Source organism: Hyperolius riggenbachi, chromosome 6 (genome assembly GCF_040937935.1).
Source record: "Hyperolius riggenbachi isolate aHypRig1 chromosome 6, aHypRig1.pri, whole genome shotgun sequence".
In the NCBI taxonomy this organism is placed as follows: Eukaryota; Metazoa; Chordata; class Amphibia; order Anura; family Hyperoliidae; genus Hyperolius; species Hyperolius riggenbachi.
The window spans coordinates 36070981-36089849 of record NC_090651.1 but is presented as its reverse complement, the minus strand read 5'-3'; positions in this window follow the sequence as shown (position 1 = coordinate 36089849).

The following is an 18869-nucleotide window of genomic DNA, read 5'->3' as shown; positions in this document are numbered from 1 at the left end:
AGGGTGGAGGTGCTGTCTGGTCTCTGTTGCTGCTGCACAGGGGGATTCTGAAGTTGTTTTAAATGACAGGCCTGGGTAAAGCTGACCATGGACATTTGGACTTGGATTTTAACATGGACTTGTGCTCTTCTCAGCATGTGCAGTAAAAATAGAATGTATGCATTGTCATAATTAGGTATGGCCCTGTCTACATCAGCGTTGTCTGCCAAAAAGGATCCAGTGAGCAGATCCGGTCTCCGCTTCATCGGATCTGGATGGCTCAGTCCGTGGCCAGTTCACATAGTGAAAAGGGATCTGAACAATGATTGATCGGATCCGTTTTCACTCAGCAAATACATACCTTATCTTCATAGGCAGCCGGCGGTAGAGGCTTCCTCTTTTTCCGCTGTGACTACACAGCGCATCATGTGACTAGTCACATGACGCGGAAGAAGACGGAAGCCTCTACCGCCGGCTGCCTATGAAGATAAGGTATGTATTAAGCCTCCCTAGCCCACTCGCCCAGCTGCTGCACCCTCCCTCACCCTCCCGTCGCTCAGGTTTGTGTTGGCCCATGCCCCCATCCCCCGTGGAACGGTCCATTTCTTCACTAGTGTGAATACACATTCCGTTTCCAATTGCCCCCAATGCTGCAGTATTTTTTGTCCGGATCCGTTCCGCTAAGCAGAACAGTGAGGAAAATTAGGGCCTGCGGCATTTTTTGGATCCGGGGCCGGAGCGTTCGGAACGTACCCGTACCAACGGACGCATGTGAATGGATCCATAGATTAACATTGGATCCATTCACATCCTTTCCGTTTGTACAGTATACGCAAAGGTGAACCGGGCCTAAGAGAACTCACAGAGAAGCATGTGATCATTTTGATTAGCTGATAGATTTGGAAGGTTCCGATTTGCTGTGATGACTTTCTGGTTTAACGTCATATGCGGAAAACAGGTGCCAGGGACTCTAAGGGCCTCGTTCACAACATACGCGCTTCCGTTCGCATTTGGAAGCGCATATGACGTGGTGATATGCGAGAAGGGCACAGACAGCCCTTCTTCCGTTCACATCAAAGGCACTGCGCAGCAGTACGATGCGCTATAATGCGCTTGCGTACTGCTGCCTGCATTTTGCCCGCAAGCGCAGAGCTGACCCATCATTGTCAATGGATGGGATCAACGGGTTGCGGCGCAGATGGCGTGCGATCGTACGTGTTGCTTTCTGATCGCACGGCCATCTATGCTGGCTAGATGTGAATGAGGTCTGACGCAGTTGTATCCGCTTCTGTCCGCTTTTGAGCATCTACCATTGATGTGTAACTGAAAAGTGGACAGAACTGCATCAGTGGGCTCAGGCCCTAAGAAGGGGACAACAGAAGACTGAAAAAGGGCGCATACGCAGAAGCCGCCGGACGCTATGAAGGGGACAGCAGAACAATGCATGACTTTGGAACTGCAACGAGGGACACAGAGTCTTCTAGGGGCTGAAAGAAGCCCCAGGTACAGTGGGTTGCAAAAGTATTCGGCCCCCTTGAAGTTTTCCACATTTTGTCATATTACTGCCACAAACATGAATCAATTTTATTGGAATTCCACATGAAAGACCAACACAAAGTGGTGTACACATGAGAAGTGGAACGAAAATCATACATGATTCCAAACATTTTTTTACAAATAACTGCAAAGAGGTGTGTGCATAATTATTCGGCCCCCTTTGATCTGAGTACAGTCAGTTGCCTATAGACATTGCCTGATGAGTGCTAATGACTAAATAGAGTGCACCTGTGTGTAATCTAATGTCAGTACAAATACAGCTGCTCTGTGAGGGCCTCAGAGGTTGTCTAAGAGAATATTGGGAGCAACAACACCGTGAAGTCCAAAGAACACACAAGACAGGTCCAAGACAGGTCAGGGATCAAGTTATTGATAAATTTAAAGCAGGCTTAGGCTACAAAAAGATTTCCAAAGCCTTGAACATCCCAAGGAGCACTGTTCAAGCGATCATTCAGAAATGGAAGGAGTATGGCACAACTGTAAACCTACCAAGACAAGTCCATCCACCTAAACTCACAGGCCAAACAAGGAGAGCGCTGATCAGAAATGCAGTCAAGAGGCCCATGGTGACTCTGGACGAGCTGCAGAGACCTACAGCTCAGGTGGGAGACTCTGTCCATAGGACAACTATTAGTCATGCACTGTACAAAGTTGGCCTTCATGGAAGAGTGGCAAGAAGAAAGGCATTGTTAACAGAAAGCATAGGAAGTCCCGTTTGCAGTTTGCCACAAGCCATGTGGGGGACACAGCAACCATGTGGAAGAAGGTGCTCTGGTCAGATGAGACCAAAATGGAACTTTTTGGCCAAAATGCAAAACGTTATGTGTGGCAGAAAACTAACACTGCACATCACTCTGAACACACCATCCCCACTGCCAAATATGGTGGTGGCAGCATCATGCTCAGGGGGTTCATCTCTTCAGCAGGGACAGGGAAGCTGGTCAGAGTTGATGGGAAGATGGATGGAGCCAAATACAGGGCAAACTTGGAAGAAAACCTCTTGGAGACTGCAAAAGACTTGAGACTGGGGTGGAGGTTCACCTTCCAGCAGGACAATGACGCTAAACATAAAGCCAGGGCAACAATGGAATGGTTTAAAACAAAACATATCTATGTGTTAGAATGGCCTAGTCAAAGTCCAGATCTAAATCCAATCGAGAATCTGTGGCAAGATCTGAAAACTGCTGTTCACAAACGCTGTCCATCTAATCTGACTGAGCTGGAGCTGTTTTGCAAAGAAGAATGAGCAAGGATTTCAGTCTCTAGATGTGCAAAGCAAGGAAATGAACAGCGCTACTTAAAAACAGACAAGTGCCTACCTGCAAAAGAGTGCAAGCCCCACTTGTGGGATAAATTACACACCTAGCATACACATGACCTGTCTACCACTGGAGGATGTAGGTTTCCGTAACAGCTTGCATGCAACCTATTAAGTACTCGTCCCTCCCACTGCGAAGAAGTCAATCCTCCATGGGAGGGGACCTAACACTAACTAAATCCTAACCTATGTATATGCATAGCCTGGGTGCGGCTAATCATACCCTAAAAGACTGGCAGCTGTAATTACAGCAAAAGGTGGTTCTACAAAGTATTGAGGCACTCCCCACTTTGCAGTTATTTATTTGTAAAAAATGTTTGGAATGATGTATGATTTTCGATCCACTTCTCACATGTACATCACTTTGTATTGGTCTTTCACATGGAATTCCAATAAAATTGGTGCATGTTTGTGGCAGTAATGTGACAAAATGTGGAAAATGTCAAGGGGGCCGAATACTTTTGCAACCCACTGTAAGTTAAAGGGACTGTCCGAGGAATAAAAAAAAAGCTACTTACCCGGGGCTTCTCCAGCCCCCTGCAACTGTCTCGTGCTCTCGCCGCAGTTCTGCTCCCAGCCGCTGACCCGGGAGTCCCCTCCAGTGAAGACTTCAACCTCGCCAGGTCGGCATCTACTGCGCTTGCGCGAGAGCTGCTTGCGGTCACGCTGATGTCATCTGGAGTGTACTGCGCAGACGCAGTAGTTCGGATCACGTCAGCGTGTCTTGCGCGGGTGCAGAAGATGCCGACCTGGCGAGGTCAACATCTGCAGCGGAGGGGATTGCGGGGCCACCGGCTAGTAGTGGAGCTATGGCGAGGGCGCAGGACGGCAGCCAGGGGCTGGAGGAAGCCCCGGGTCAATAGATTTTTTTTTTATTATTCCTGGGACATTCCCTTTAAGATTCACACCTACCTCTGCCCTCATGTATCCTTTGAGCATTTATTGCCTTTGACCTAGCAGGCATTTTGGCTGTACATGATGGCAAAGCTAATTTGATTAGACTATTAAAGCAAAACTGTAACTTTAAAGAGAACCTGTAAGAAAAAAAAAAGCCCCTGGGGGAACTTACCTCAGGAGAGGAAAGCCTTTGCATCATAATGAGGCTTCTCCCGTCCACCTCTTACCTGCCGCCTGGGCTCCAGGATCATAACAATCCTATGTGAGCCTCGAGCAGGCACAGTAGCGGCTTTCTTTCGGGCTCAGGCAGAAAAAGCTAATTCCGCTTGTTGGTGTATTTTCGCCGGCTGACAACGCTGGGAGGAAAGGGCAAGCCTCATTAGGATCCAGAGGCTTCCCACTCCCAAGGAAAGTACCCTATAGGTGCACTTTTTTTCCTTACAGGTTCTCTTTCAAGCAAACCTGAAGTGTTTTTAAAATAAAAATAAACAGATACTTACCTAAGGATGGGGGAAGGCTCTGGGTCCTATAGAGCCTTCCCCATTCCTCTCCTGGTCCCCTCATTCCAGCGCTGTCTCCCTCGTTCAAACAGAAAAATTATAAATTCAGCCTTGAATAGGACAACACTGTCTTGCACACAGAATTGCATGCAGTAGTAGTGCATTATCAGAACACTGCTGCACAGAGCATAAGCTTGCATATCAAACAGTGCAGTCTATGCACCACCTGATGTCCATGCATATCGCATGCGGACATATGTCTTCCACGTTCCATGTGACGGAAGTTCTTCTCTGTAAGCGCCTGAAACTACTACTACTAAGTATACCGGCCAATGCTCGCCCCTCATGCGCTGTGCCCATGGGCTTGGGGCACCTAACTGGATACCTATACCTGGCTATACTGTGGGCACCTATACTTAGCTATACTGAGGGTACCTATACCTGGCTATACTGTGGGCACCTATACTTAGCTGTACTGTGGGCACCTATACCTGGCTATAGCGAGGGCACCTATTCCTAGCTATACTAAGGGTACCTATACCTGGCTATACTGTGGGCACCTATACTTAGCTGTACTGTGGGCACCTATACCTGGCTATAGCGAGGGCACCTATTCCTAGCTATACTGTGGGCACCTATACATAGCTATACTGAGGGCACATATATCTGGCAATACTGGGGGCACCTGTACCTGGCTATACTGAGGGCACCTATTCCTAGCTATACTGTGGGCACCTATACATAGCTATACTGAGGGCACATATATCTGGCAATACTGGGGGCACCTGTACCTGGCTATACTGAGGGCACCTATGCCTGGCTATACTGTGGGCACCTATACCTGGCTATACTGTGGGCACCTATACCTAGCTATATTGAGGGCACCTATACCTAGCTATATTGAGGGCACCTATACCTGGCTATACTGTGGGCACCTATACCTAGCTATATTGAGGGCACCTATACCTGGCTATACTGGGGGCACCCATTCCTGCATATAGTGTGGGCACCCATACCTGGCTATATTGTGGGCACCTATACCTGGCAATACATGGGGTGATTATACCTGGGATGGGAGGTAGGGGGCCCTATCCAAAGTTATGCCCAGTGATTTCTAGTTACGCCCCTGGCTGGAATCCACTCATCAATCCGCCAGTGTGCTCATGCTCTTAGGGCTCGTTTCCATCTGCGCAATTTTAGCTGTGCTTTCAGAAATGCAGCGCAATGGGTGATCGCAGCAACATCAGAAGTGCATAGATTGCAGTTTCTGATGTTTCCATACAAGTGTTGCATTTCATCACGGAATCGCAACGCATGGTTGCATGCATTTCGGCATGTTTGCACAGCGATCCCATTCATTATACATGGATAGGATTGCAAGCGCACCTGGGAAAATCGCGATGCAACGCAGTGTCGTGCGTCACCACGGCCACCTGCATTGCAAGTGGAAACGAGGCCTTACTGAGTTTATCAGTCAGACCATGTACCAGCCATGGCCAGCTTTTCCATTTCCTGAAACAAGCGACTGAAGTATTTTTCCTATGTGTAACTGAACTCTCCAATGTCGTCATATAGGCACATGACAGCACAATCCTGCTCCCAGTCTAGCAGGTCGGTCACAGCCAGTTGCAAGGTAGTGTTATGCTAGGTACACACCATACAATTTTTGGTTAGATAGATGGTTCGATAGATAATTTCCGACATGTCCGATCTTATTTTCTAATGTTTTTCTGAGAGAACAGATAACAGATTCGGAAATCGATCGGATGGAAAATCGACTGTAAAAAGGCATCGTGTGTACCCAGCATTAGAGGTTTGACAACATACTGTAGTTATCTTAAACTGCAGTATAGTAAAACAACTGTGTAAACCGTGATGGGTTGTTATTTCCTATATTCACGCTGTATTCTCTCTGTTCTAACTAAGCCGTGTTTCCTGATGCCTGTGTATTAGAGATGCGAAGTTCGCATCTTTTCAATGATCCGGATGATTCGAATCGGATCATTGAAAAGATCCAGATCTTTAATCCGAATCTCGGATCATTTTACTACGGAAGCATTCGGGGGTGTGTGTGGGGGGGGGGGGGTGAAATGACTAGCAGGACAGGTCTTTCCCTGCGGTGGACAGAGGAGGGGAGGGGGGTGGACACACAGAGAAGGGGGGAAGATGGACAGAGGGCAGAGAGTGGACAGAGAAGGGAGGAGGGACGAGCAGAGAGCAGAAATGTTTGTTTGCACAGAATACCCACATGCTGCACTTATATGCTTTACATATATTTCACCTATATGTTCATCTGTATACTGTGAATGCAAATGTCGCACAGTGAAAGAAAGCATTCCCCAAAGCATTCCCAGAAGTAAAGTGCAGCTGTTTAGAACAGTGCAGGAGGATCATATTGTGCTGCAATCACAGTGCCTGCAAAGTTACTGAACTGTGCTGAGCCAAAAGCTTCCAATGTGTTCACTGTGCACAACTATGGAACAGACAGCCTATAATCAGCAGCACATTGCAGCCAGTATGTGTGCTCTACACATATCTAGCAGTGGCACCCATGTCCCCTCTCTCTCATCTACCTGTCTCCCTGCAATGCTGGCTCCCATCCAACAGAGCGATCCATCTCAGCTCTGCTTCCAGGACCCCGCTGCCCGCTGAGAGGGGGCGTGTCGCTCCTGGCCCCGCCCATTTTGCGATCCGAATCACTCATTTTGATGATTCGGATGATTCGACTATTGTGTATGATCTACTGTATCTCTGCATGTTTTTCTTCAGTAAAGAGTTCTAACTTGTTATACTGGGTGCCTATCTACGTGTACAGACCACTCTGTTTCTATCAGGTAGCAGTTGTCTGCTTCATCCCAAATGGCATCACTGCGAACTCAAAAAAGGCTGACTAATGAGATGAATGCAAAATTTCTTCTGTAAACAGGTATGACAATTTTCCTGTAGCCCCGACTCCAATCCATTATTGTTAGCTAGTTTACAGCTACCACCTTCCCCAAAAACTCATGAACTCGAGCCATGGGGTACGCGTCTGTGCTGGTGATAGCATTCCAGTAGTCCACAATGGAGATTAGGTTGTCAACCTCTTTTGGAGCGCTCCTGCTCTATAGGACTTCAGATTTATTATTATAAATATATATGAATGTTGACTAACTGAACTATCACCTTATTTTCCATCTCCATGTCTGTTTGCACTTCTGCTGAAATGTAATAGGCAGGGCCGGGTTTAAGCAACAATGGGGCCCCAGGGCAAAATAAACCTGGGGGGCCCCCCCAACAGATACCCCGGAGCAAAAATCGGCATTAAGGGACCTTTTTTTGCAACTGGTATAGTCAGGGTGTGAAGCCCCAATCGGTCGGAGCTCCACATTCTGGCTATCCCAGCCTGCATGGGGGACAAGGGGTTAAAAAGTTTCAGGAGGGGGGACCCCACATAATTAAAAAAAAAAAAAATTCCCACACTCTAAGCATAAAAAAAAAATTGGGGAAATAGGAAAAAAATGCCAGGGATCTTCATACAGCCATATTGCGGCTGTATCGCAATCCCTGACCAAAGTGCTGCGGCTGCGTATGGACCCCCTGGAAACCCCATCAGGAAATTTATTGCGCTTTCGTTTGATGCATGTAAAATTACACTACCGTTAGGTTTGCTACTAAAAGTGACATTTACCGCATTTAAAAGTATACTTTTTTCCTTCGAAACTTTAAAATCGATTTTCTCAAAAACTATAAGGTCTTTTTGAAAAATTGTTTTTTCCTCTTATTCCTAATGATCTCCTTAACATATCCTGCAAATTTAGGGTTTCTAGCATTTAAGGTGGATTTGCTATTAACCATTAAAATCGGCTGGTTTTTAAATGTGTATTTTTTTTCCTTTGAAACTTTAAAATCGATTTTCTCAAAAACTATAAGGTCGATTTGAAAAATGTTTTTTCCTCTTGTAGCCACTGGGGGCCCCTACAGGCTCTGGGGCCCTGGGGCAGCTGCCTCCTTTGCCTCTATGGTAGCGCCGGCCCAGTAATAGGTGTCAGTTTTTGTGTCCGAGGCCCATATGCAATAACTTTTTTCTCCTGAGTTTTCTCCTAGGTGATACTTTCACAACTTGCAAATAAAATGCATTTTAAATCACCAGCGAGTGAGAAAATACTAAAAATAATATAATAATTCAACTACTTTTAGTTACTTTTTTTGTAAAATGCTGAATAATTATTTTAACCACATGACCATTACAGGTGGTGTGTTCCCCTTGTGGACCAGAGCAATTTTTATCTTTCAACACTCCCATTCATTGGCCAATAACTTTACCACTATTTATCACACCAAAATGATCTACCAGTATATCTTTTTATCTCACAGTCTAATCCCTACCATAGTCATAGTCTAACGTCCTACCATATTATTAGTATTATGTATTTATATAGCATTGATATATTCTGCAGCACTGTACAGAGTACATAGTCATGTCACTGACTGTCCTCAGAGGAGCTCACAATCTAATCCTGCCATAGTCATAGTCTAACGTCCTACCATATTATTAGTATTATGTTTTATGTATTATATAGCACTAACATATTCTGCAACACTTAACAGAGTGCATAGTCATGTCACTGACTGTCCTCAGAGGAGCTCACACTATAATCCTACCATAGTCATAGTCTAATGTCCTACCATATTATTATTATGTATTTATATAGAAGTGACATCTTCTGCAGCACTTTACAGAGTACATAGTCATGTCACTGACTGTCCTCAGAGGAGATCACAATCTAAAGATCCGTACACACGCCGGACTGCAGGCAACGACGGGTCCGTCGTCACCTCCCGCTGGGTGGGCGTTCCAGCGACAGTCCGGCGTGTGTACAGTCTGTCTGCAGACTGATACTGCTGTTTCTGCGCGATCTGCCCGGCGGATCACTCAGAAACAGCAGTATCAGTCCGCCGACAGACTGTACACACGCCGGACTGTCTGCTGAAAACCCGCCCAGCGGGAGGTGACGACAGACCCGTCGTTGCCTGCAGTCCGGCGTGTGTACGGACCTATAGTCATAGTCTAATGTCCTACCATTTTATTATTAGTTATTTATATAGAACTGACATCTTCTGCAGCACTTTACAGAGTACATAGTCGTATCACTGAATGTCCTTACAGAAGCTCACAATCTAATATCTATCATAGTCATATGACTATTGTAGCCTAGGGCCAATTTTTAGGGGGAAGCCAGTTAATTTATCTGTATGTTTTTGGGATGTGGGAGGAAACCAGAGTGTCCAGAGGAAACCCACACAGATACAGGGAGAACATACAAACTTTGGGCAGATAGTGCCATGGCTGTGATCCAAATCGGGGAACCAACGCTGCTAGGCGAGAGTACTATGACTGACTATGGAAGGATTAGATTGTAAGCTCCTCTGACAAAAGTCAGTGACATTACTTCATACACTATGTACAGTTACAGTATATTACTGGTGAAGACGCCAGCGCTCTATAAATGCATAATAATAATAATTAATAATAGAAAATGTCTTTAATCTTGGTAACAATGTAGTGATATATATTTACCAGTAGGTGGCAGCAAATGCATTGCTATTTATTTCTGAATGTTCTATTACCTAGGTTCTCAACGTGTGGTACGCGTACCCTAGGGGGAACTTATGATGGTTCCAGGGGGTACTCGGGCTTGAAAAACTTAACCAATAATAACAAATTTAGAGGTTTAGAAGATGATAAAACTTATTTAAACAATGCCAAATTAGTATTTTAGCTAATTAAAAGCAATAGTAATGCTTGGAAATTGTTTAGAACCAATTATCATGTACTACGAATAAATATATATTTTTCAAGGGGTACTTGTGATAATGTTTACTATACTAGGGGGTACTTGGTGAGTACAGGGCTTTAAAAGGGGTACATAACAATAAAATGTTGAGAAACCCTGTTCTATTACATCATCAGAACATACCAACAGAAGTTTTTGAAGCACAGACAGGCCCCTACCTACAAAAAGGTTCAGTTTGGGAGATTGGGGTTAATTCACTGTTACCACGCTCATCGTCAGCGCGAGTGAATTTTAACGAGCGCACGCTACCTGCGGTCCTGTCAGTGTAGCCTGCGCTCTTAGTTCATGTGTGATCCTTTGAAGTACTGCGTAATGTTTGTTGCCTGTCCGCACTACTTCACTAGCATGGCCGCTACTACGATAAGGTGAATCAAGCCCATTGTTTGTAAGTTGAATTTGTGTGTAAGGTGAATCCTGTGCTAAACTTGGTGAAATGTGGATAAATGATTTACTTTTGAACAAGTCTGGATTTGGAAATATTTACACAATGTTTTTTAGTTGTTTTCAGGCCCCTCTCACAAATACTGCATCGACACAAAGCCCAAATGCTTGAGCCCACCGCAAAGGCCACACTTAAAGGGACTCTGAGCACCCCTCATGGGCATGCCTTTAAGACTCCGACCAGTACTGCAAAGTACTTAAAGATGCATACATTTCTGTAGCTTGTGCTCTCCTCTTTCATTTGATGCATGAATCGCCGTTCTACACCAAACAGTTTTCGTTCAATTTCAATTTAAGATTCGCTGCTGCCATCTTGGCTACGTTATAACATCCGGGTCACCCCTGTCTACTCTGTTAGAGGAGTGCATCACTGAATGAAGCAGAAAGAGGAAGTGACACGCATGGCCATTGCAAGAGGCTCCTCCTGAGGGGTCATAGCACGACTTTGTTGGAAGTCGTCGGGCTTAAAGGCATGCCCATGAGAGGTGCTCGGAGTCCCTTTAATGCGGTGCGTAGTGGTGCGGCAGCTCCGCGCTCGGTAACTGCATCAGTTGACTTTCACTTATAGCCCAGGAGTGAGGCATACTTTCAATCGAAAGTATGCCTCACTGTTTTATTGTTTTTAGGGGGGTTTTTTGCGAACAGCAGCTATAACCAGAGGTGTATGTAGGGACAACAGCGCCTATGGCAAACATTGAAATTCACCCCCAGGATGGTGGGTCATCCATCCAATTATTTTAACGAGTGGTCTCGGTTGAATTGCTTGTCCCAAAAAATATTTAAGCAAGCTGCAGAATGTCCCCCAGATAAAAAATAGAATCTGTAGGGGGCACCCATGGCACATGCCATACCTGTACCCCTGTAGATACGCCTCTGGCTATAATGCATTATGCGACTTTTTGGGCTGTATTGTGATTGTTCTAAATCGCACCACACCTTTGTAAGAGGGGCCTCAATGTGCATTTAAAGGGTATTTACCACTTATGCAGTTTGGGACGGTATATCTACGTCCTGCAGGACTTCAGTTCCCGCACCGGGGTGTGGCAACAGGGTCATATGCATATGTCTGTCCCCTGCTCAGTGACATTCTACTACAGGGCAGGAAGTACGTCACTTGGATTCCTGTCACTTGGATTCCTGTCACTTGGATTCCTGTCACTTGGATTCCTGTCGGACATGAGCACTGTGCTCTTGTTGTTCTTACTCACTGCATCACCCACTGACTTGCATTACTGCATGATCTGTGCGGTAAACCCGATCATTCGGTAATGCGCTGCAGACTTTGCAATGGCACTGCGGCGATTTGTATACTTCCGTCACCACACCGCATCCACTATGCAAGTCTCCATAGACTTGCTTGTCCACAGCAGTGGGGGAGAGTACTGTGGTACTCCAATGTGCAAGGGGCCTAAAAGGAAATAAATAAGGCAGTCACCATATCCCTGTTAGTTTAAGTGTACTTTAGGCCCCGTTTACAGTGGTGCGTTGAGGTGCTTTGTAATGTGGCTTACCGCATCATTCATAGTGCGGCAGGCAGGACCGGATTTGTACTTTTTACCACCCAAGGCCACTATCAACAGCCACCCCTGGCGAACAGCTAGCACCCTACCACACACACACACTTTTATTGGTCCCAGTAATCAATGTTTTTAAAGATGCTGACTAATGATGTCATTTTACTGAACAATCAACCTTCCAATTGATTAGATTGAACAGTGTATCAGTCTGTTTATCAGTCTGTTTTGTGGATCGGGAATGGTCTGAAATGATCGGAATGGTAAATCATTTTTATTCCATTTATGGCAAAATCGATACTTTACGCTCTGATAGGTTGGAGCTGGTGGAGGGCGGAGTTGGACTCAAACAGCGATGAGTGACAGTTCAGGTCGCAGACAATAAGCTGCTTATGTTTGCTGCCCCTTCACTACCTGGTTTCCAGACACTTGCCCAACTGCTGCAGTTCACATATTGGCAGGTTGACTGCATGAGTGTGCCAGCCCGCTGCTCGCCCCTTGCTTCCTGGTGCCCTGGGCCATGGCCTGTGTGGCCTTTCCTGAAATACGGCCATGGCGACGTGTGCGTTGCAACTTAGCGGGTTGCAGTATGGTCAGGGCCAGTTGTAGACATTTGCTGCCTGAGACAAACGTGTGAGGAGGCCCCCCTATTTTGGAATAATCACACAGCACACGTCAATTGCCTCCTGCCTCCTAACTCACTGTCACACTCCTCACACAGCACAACAAGCTGCTTTTCCCCAATGATGACCTCTTCACCTCACTCTCCTCTTGCTTCCTCCTACTCTGACTGCATGCTGTAAGTGTAAACACCGTACAAACCTGCCGCCCCTGTAATCTCTGCACCTGATGCAAATGTTTTACCTTGCTTCATGAGAGAACCCTGAGTATGGTTACACACTGCATGCAGTGCGTTACCGGTAAACGCGCATGTTAACCATAAGAGTGAAGCATAATTTTTTTCTATTGAATGTATGCTTCACTGTATGCAACGCAACTGTAACGTGGTATGACCTTTTTGTTCTGTTGCGTTCCTGTTATACAGGGAAAATATAAGCGCTTCCAATGTTTTCTACCCCGGGCATTGCTGATTCTGGAAAAGGTAACATCTCCGATATCATCGATACTGTAATAGACTGCACTAGGTATAGCATACTGATACTACAGGGTGTGCCATAAGTCGGGGCTGGCTATATAGCGTCAAAATACTACTCGAGACAGTTCGGATATGGACATAGCCGATGGGGATTAGAGGAATATTTTGACCACTTCCAAACCACAGGTTTTTTTCCCCTTCAAAACCAAAGCAATTTTCACATCATGCTCCTCCCATCCATTTGCCAATAACTTTATTGTTACTTATCACACCTAAATGATCTAGATATTGTTTTTTTTCTTACTTTTACTTTTTTTTTACTTACTTTTTGGTACTTTTTGCCTAAATTATTTTATTGTATATGCATTTTAAAGAGAATAGTAAGGGGAAAAAATGAAAAAAAAAATATTTCTCAGATTTCAGCCATTATAGTTTTAAAATAAAATGTGGTGCTATGGATACTTCTTGCCCATTTTACTTTTTACTTGGATTTTACTTGCCCATTTTTCCCGGTTATTACAATGTTTAAATTGTGTCCCTATTACAATGTATGGCAATAATATTTTATCTGGAAATAAAGGTTTATTTTTTTCCATTTAATAATGTGTAATACTATATCACTAATTGCAAGCCTTTATTTGCAAAATGAAAGTAATGTACCCTCATGATATACATATTAAAAAGTTCATAAGGTCACTACTTATGTTTTGTTTTTTTTAAATGGTGTCATTTTTTTTTTTTTTTTACCAGTGTTTTACTTTGGTAATTATAGAGTAGGGTGTAAGGGGTTAAAATGTAAATAAAAAAATGTATGTAGTTGTATATATGTGAGTATGTGGTGCATTTTTACTTTTTGGCCACAAGATCGTGCTAAACTTAATTGCAAAGTACTGTAAAACAGTACATGGAACAAGTAAATGTATCTGTTTACTTTTGTCTTGTGAATGAAAGCCTGCATCTCACTGACGCCAGGTTTTATTCATCACAGGCACTGTGATCGGGAATGGGGACACCTGTTTCCCAATCACTGATCCACGGAAGGGTGGGATTGCGACAAAGTTGAACGGAAATGGTGTGGCAATTGTGAACGGCGATGGTAAGTAAACAATACGTATATCTACACCCCTTATCCACAAGTAACGTAAACAGGGGCGTAGATATATGTAGCAAAGATCCGGAAATGGGTGAAGATGAACTCCAGTGAAAATAATGTAATAAAAAAGTGCTTCATTTTTACAATAATTATGTATAAATGATTTAGTCAGTGTTTTTCTCATTGTAAAATCTTTCCTCTCCCTGATTTACATTCTGACATTTACCACGTGGTGACATTTTTACTGCTGGCAGGTGATGTCAGTGGAAGGAAATGCTACTTGCTTGTTTAGCAGTTGGACCCAGCTGTAAACAGCTGTTATTTCCCACAATGCAATGAGGTTCACAGACAGGAAACTGTCATGACCATGGTCCTGACATCACACTGTGAGAGGGGTTTCACCACAATATCAACCATACAGAGCTCTGATGATCCGTTTGTGAAAAGGAAAATAATTCTCATGGGAAAGGGGGTATCAGCTACTGATTGGGATGAAGTTCAATTCTTGGTCACAGTTTCTCTTTAACCTCCCTGCCGTTATAAAAAATTGCTGCGCACGGCAGGGAGGGTGTTTTTTGGCATTTTTTTTTTTTTTTTAGCATGTAGCCTAGCGCTAGCTACATGCTTCCCCCCTCCCTGCGGCGTCCCCCCGAATGCGCCGATCGCCGCCGGCGCATTTACCCATCCGGAAATCTCGTTCTGAACGGGATTTCCAGGAGGGCTTCCCCCGTCGCCATGGCGACGGGCGCGATGACGTCCGGCGGCGATCGTAAGTTACACGCAGCTAGCAAAGTGCTAGCTGCGTGTAACAAAAAAAATTTATGCAAATCGGCCCAGCAGGGCCTGAGGAATCCTCCGCGGCAGGTTACCCCGAGCTGAGCTCGGGATAACCGGCAGGGAGGTTAAAGAGAACCTGCACTGAAAATAAAAAGTCAAAATAACCATACACAGGTCATACTTACCTCCTGTGTAATCTACTCCTCAATCTCTTTCTCCTCTCCTGCTTCCCATTTGTCTACTGTGATCAATGGAATTCTCCATCCTCCATTTTAAAAATGGCCATTACCCCATAACAGCTTCCTGGTCAGCACACTGTTAAACTGTAATATCACCCACTTGAGCCATAGGGAACAGGGGTGCTCGGATGTGCCTCATCCACGAATTCGGCAATCCGTGTGGTTGCAAAAAAAAAAATCTGCATTCGGCCCCGCCGCATGCGGATTTTCGTCTGCGTCCACGCAACCACGCGGATTTTCTGCCGTGAATGGCGTAATCACGCGTGGATTCCCGCCTGGAGGCGGAATTTCTTTTAACGTTAATAACAAAGCCCCCATACATGCTACAATCCCCCAAATTGCATGGATTATCGAGGTGATTTTTATTTTAAATGGCTTTTAAAGACAAATCACCACTGTAAATGGGGCTATTAATTGGTAATACGTGGTTTTAAAAAGGGATATACGCGTTAAGCAATCAAAGAGGTGAAGGCGAGTTCCAATGGCACTTGGCGGCGAAGGTACCGCTGGAGGAGGATGAGTGGCTGACGCCAAAAAGGCCCCAGAGAGGTTTTTGTAATTTGTTTATTTATTTATTTATTTTGTAGCAATTAGCAATGACATCGCAGCAGAGTTGTCAGTGGACACGGGCAGTGTGAACGCAGAGTGCAGTGGTGGTAGCGACTGAGTCAGGAGAAGGACTATGCGGGCGGTCAGTTCAGCAGCACAGAAGGACCACGGCAACATACTGGTAGTAGTAGTAGCAGCACAGCGTCATAGTGCTGGCCAAAAAATTAAATGCACCCAGGGACCCGGGCAGTGTGAACGCAGACAGAGTACATTGGTGGAAGCGAGTGAGTCAGAAGGAGGAGGACAATGCTGGCGGTCAATTCAGCAGCACAGAAGGACCATGGCAACATACTGGTGGTAGTAGTAGCAGCACAGCGTCATAGTGCTGGCCAAAAAATTAAATGCACCCGGTGACCCGGGCAGTGTGAACGCAGACAGAGTACATTGGTGGAAGCGATTGAGTCAGGAGGTGGAGGACAATGCGGGTGGTCAGTTCAGCAGCACAGAACAGAAGGACCATGGCAACATACTGGTGGTAGTAGTAGTAGCACAGTGTCATAGTGCTGGCCAAAAAATTAAATGCACCCAGTGACCCGGGCAGTGTGAACGCAGAGTGCAGTAGCAGGAAGCTACTGAGTCAGGAGAAGGAGGACAATGCGGGCGGTCAGTTCAGCAGCAGCAGCACAGAAGGACCATGCCAACATACTGGTGGTAGTAGTAAATTAAATGCACCCGGTGACCCGGGCAGTGATAACGCAGACAGAGTGCATTGGTGGTACCGTGGTAGCGACTGAGTCAGGAGGAGGAGGAGGAGGAGGACAAAGCGGGCGTTCAGTTCAGCAGCAGCACAGAAGGACCATGGCAACATACTGGTGGTAGTAGTAGCAGCACAGTGTCATAGTGCTGGCCAAAAAATTAAATGCACCCAGTAACCCGGGCAGTGTGAACGCAGAGTGCAGCAGCGGGAAGCGACTGAGTCAGAAGGAGGAGGACAATGCGGGCGGTCAGTTCAGCAGCAGCAGCACAGAAGTCACCAGTAAGTCCTGAGCTTCTTGCATCCGCAGGTTCCCAGATGCCGGACTGAGGGACAGAACGCTGTCATCCTGGGAGGGCTGCTGGCCAGTGGGTGCTGGGGTGGATGTCACAACAAGCGTGGGACGTTGGCTGCTGCTGCTGCTTGGAGTGGTGCTCACAGTAGAGGTCTGGGAGGAAGTCATGATGTCCATGAGTACGTCAGGTTCCATTTGCTCAACCACCACACGGGGACCAGAAACTTTAAAATATTTGGACAATGGCGTCCGCTGACTCGGCCCAGGCTTTGCTGCCCCCCTTTCTGCTGCATCACGACCACATACAGCTGGGCGTCCTCTCCCTGGACGTGGAGCAGTCCCAGAAGTGGCTGAGGCAATTGAACTCCCTTTCCTCTCACCCCGCGAAACCCTGCCAGACATGTTGCTAGTAATGAATCACTGGATGCAGTGGGCACAGTACAAGGTCACTGAAGGATGCACCAGGCACAGTACAACGGCACTGAAGGATGCAGTGGGCACAGTACAAGGTCACTGAAGGATGCAGTGGGCACAGTACAAGGTCACTGAAGGATGCAGTGGGCACAGTACAAGGTCACTGAAGGATGCAGTGGGCACAGCAGTGGGCACTGGATATACAACTAGGTCACTGAAGGATGCAGTGGGCACAGTACAAGGTCACTGAAGGATGCAGTGGGCACAGCAGTGGGCACTGGATATACAACTAGGTCACTGAAGGTTGCAGTGGGCACAGTACAAGGTCACTGAAGGATGCAGTGGGCACAGCAGTGGGCACTGGATATACAACTAGGTCACTGAAGGATGCAGTGGGCACAGTACAAGGTCACTGAAGGATGCAGTGGGCACAGCAGTGGGCACTGGATATACAACTAGGTCACTGAAGGATGCAGTGGGCACAGTACAAGGTCACTGAAGGATGCAGTGGGCACTGGATATACAACTAGGTCACTGAAGGATGCAGTGGGCACAGTACAAGGTCACTGAAGGATGCAGTGGGCACAGCAGTGGGCACTAGATATACAACTAGGTCACTGAAGGATGCAGTGGGCACACAAGGATGTCACACTGTGTAATGAGATGCTTATATGCCAGCGAGCGAGCAGTGGGCACGGCACAAGGTCACTGACAGAATGAATGAACAGCGCTGGCAGAGAGTGGCGGTGCCGGCGGTGTGACTGGCTGCCTGCAAATAGTACAAGTGAAGTGTATAACTGTCACTGAAATAATATACAAGTGTGTAATGAGATGCTTATATTCCAGCGAGCGAGCAGTGGGCACTGGGCACGGCACAAGGTCACTGACAGAATGAATGAACAGCGCTGGCAGAGAGTGGCGGCGCCGGCGGTGTGACTGGCTGCCTGCAAATAGTACAAGTGTATAACTGTCACTGGAATATACAAGTGAACACTGCAGCTGCACTAACCTGCCTGCCTGCACTACACACAGATAATCCCCACTCCCACTACACAGACTACACTGCAGCACTGAACCTGCCTGCACTACACACAGTTAAATAATCACTAGACTCCCACACTCCCACTACACTACACTGACTACAACTAACTACAGCAATCACTCACTCACTAGCTAACTGTGTACAGTATAAGAGCAGTGTTAGCAAAAAAAACGCTTTGTTTTTAACACAATAAATGCACTTGCTCAAACAACAATGGCCTGGAGATAATCCTCTCAGCACCACAGTCTAGCAAGGACAGAGCTTTTCCATCATGGCCGCCGCTTTATATTCAGGAGGGGAGGGCATAGCTCCCCTCCTGTGATTGGTTGCTAGGGCCTGGCTGGGGCACTCTGATTGGCCTGCAATGTGTCACTTCCGCATAGTTTGACGCATTTCCGCTAACCACGACTTCAGTGCCGGGTTTCACGAGCGTGAATGCGGATTTCTGTCCGCATTCACGCGTAGCCGAAGCAGATTTTCGTAGTTGAAAATCTATTCACGGCTTAGCGTGTCCGAGGCGGAATGCGTCAAAATGGTCGTGAATCCACGCGTAAGCGTGATCACGAC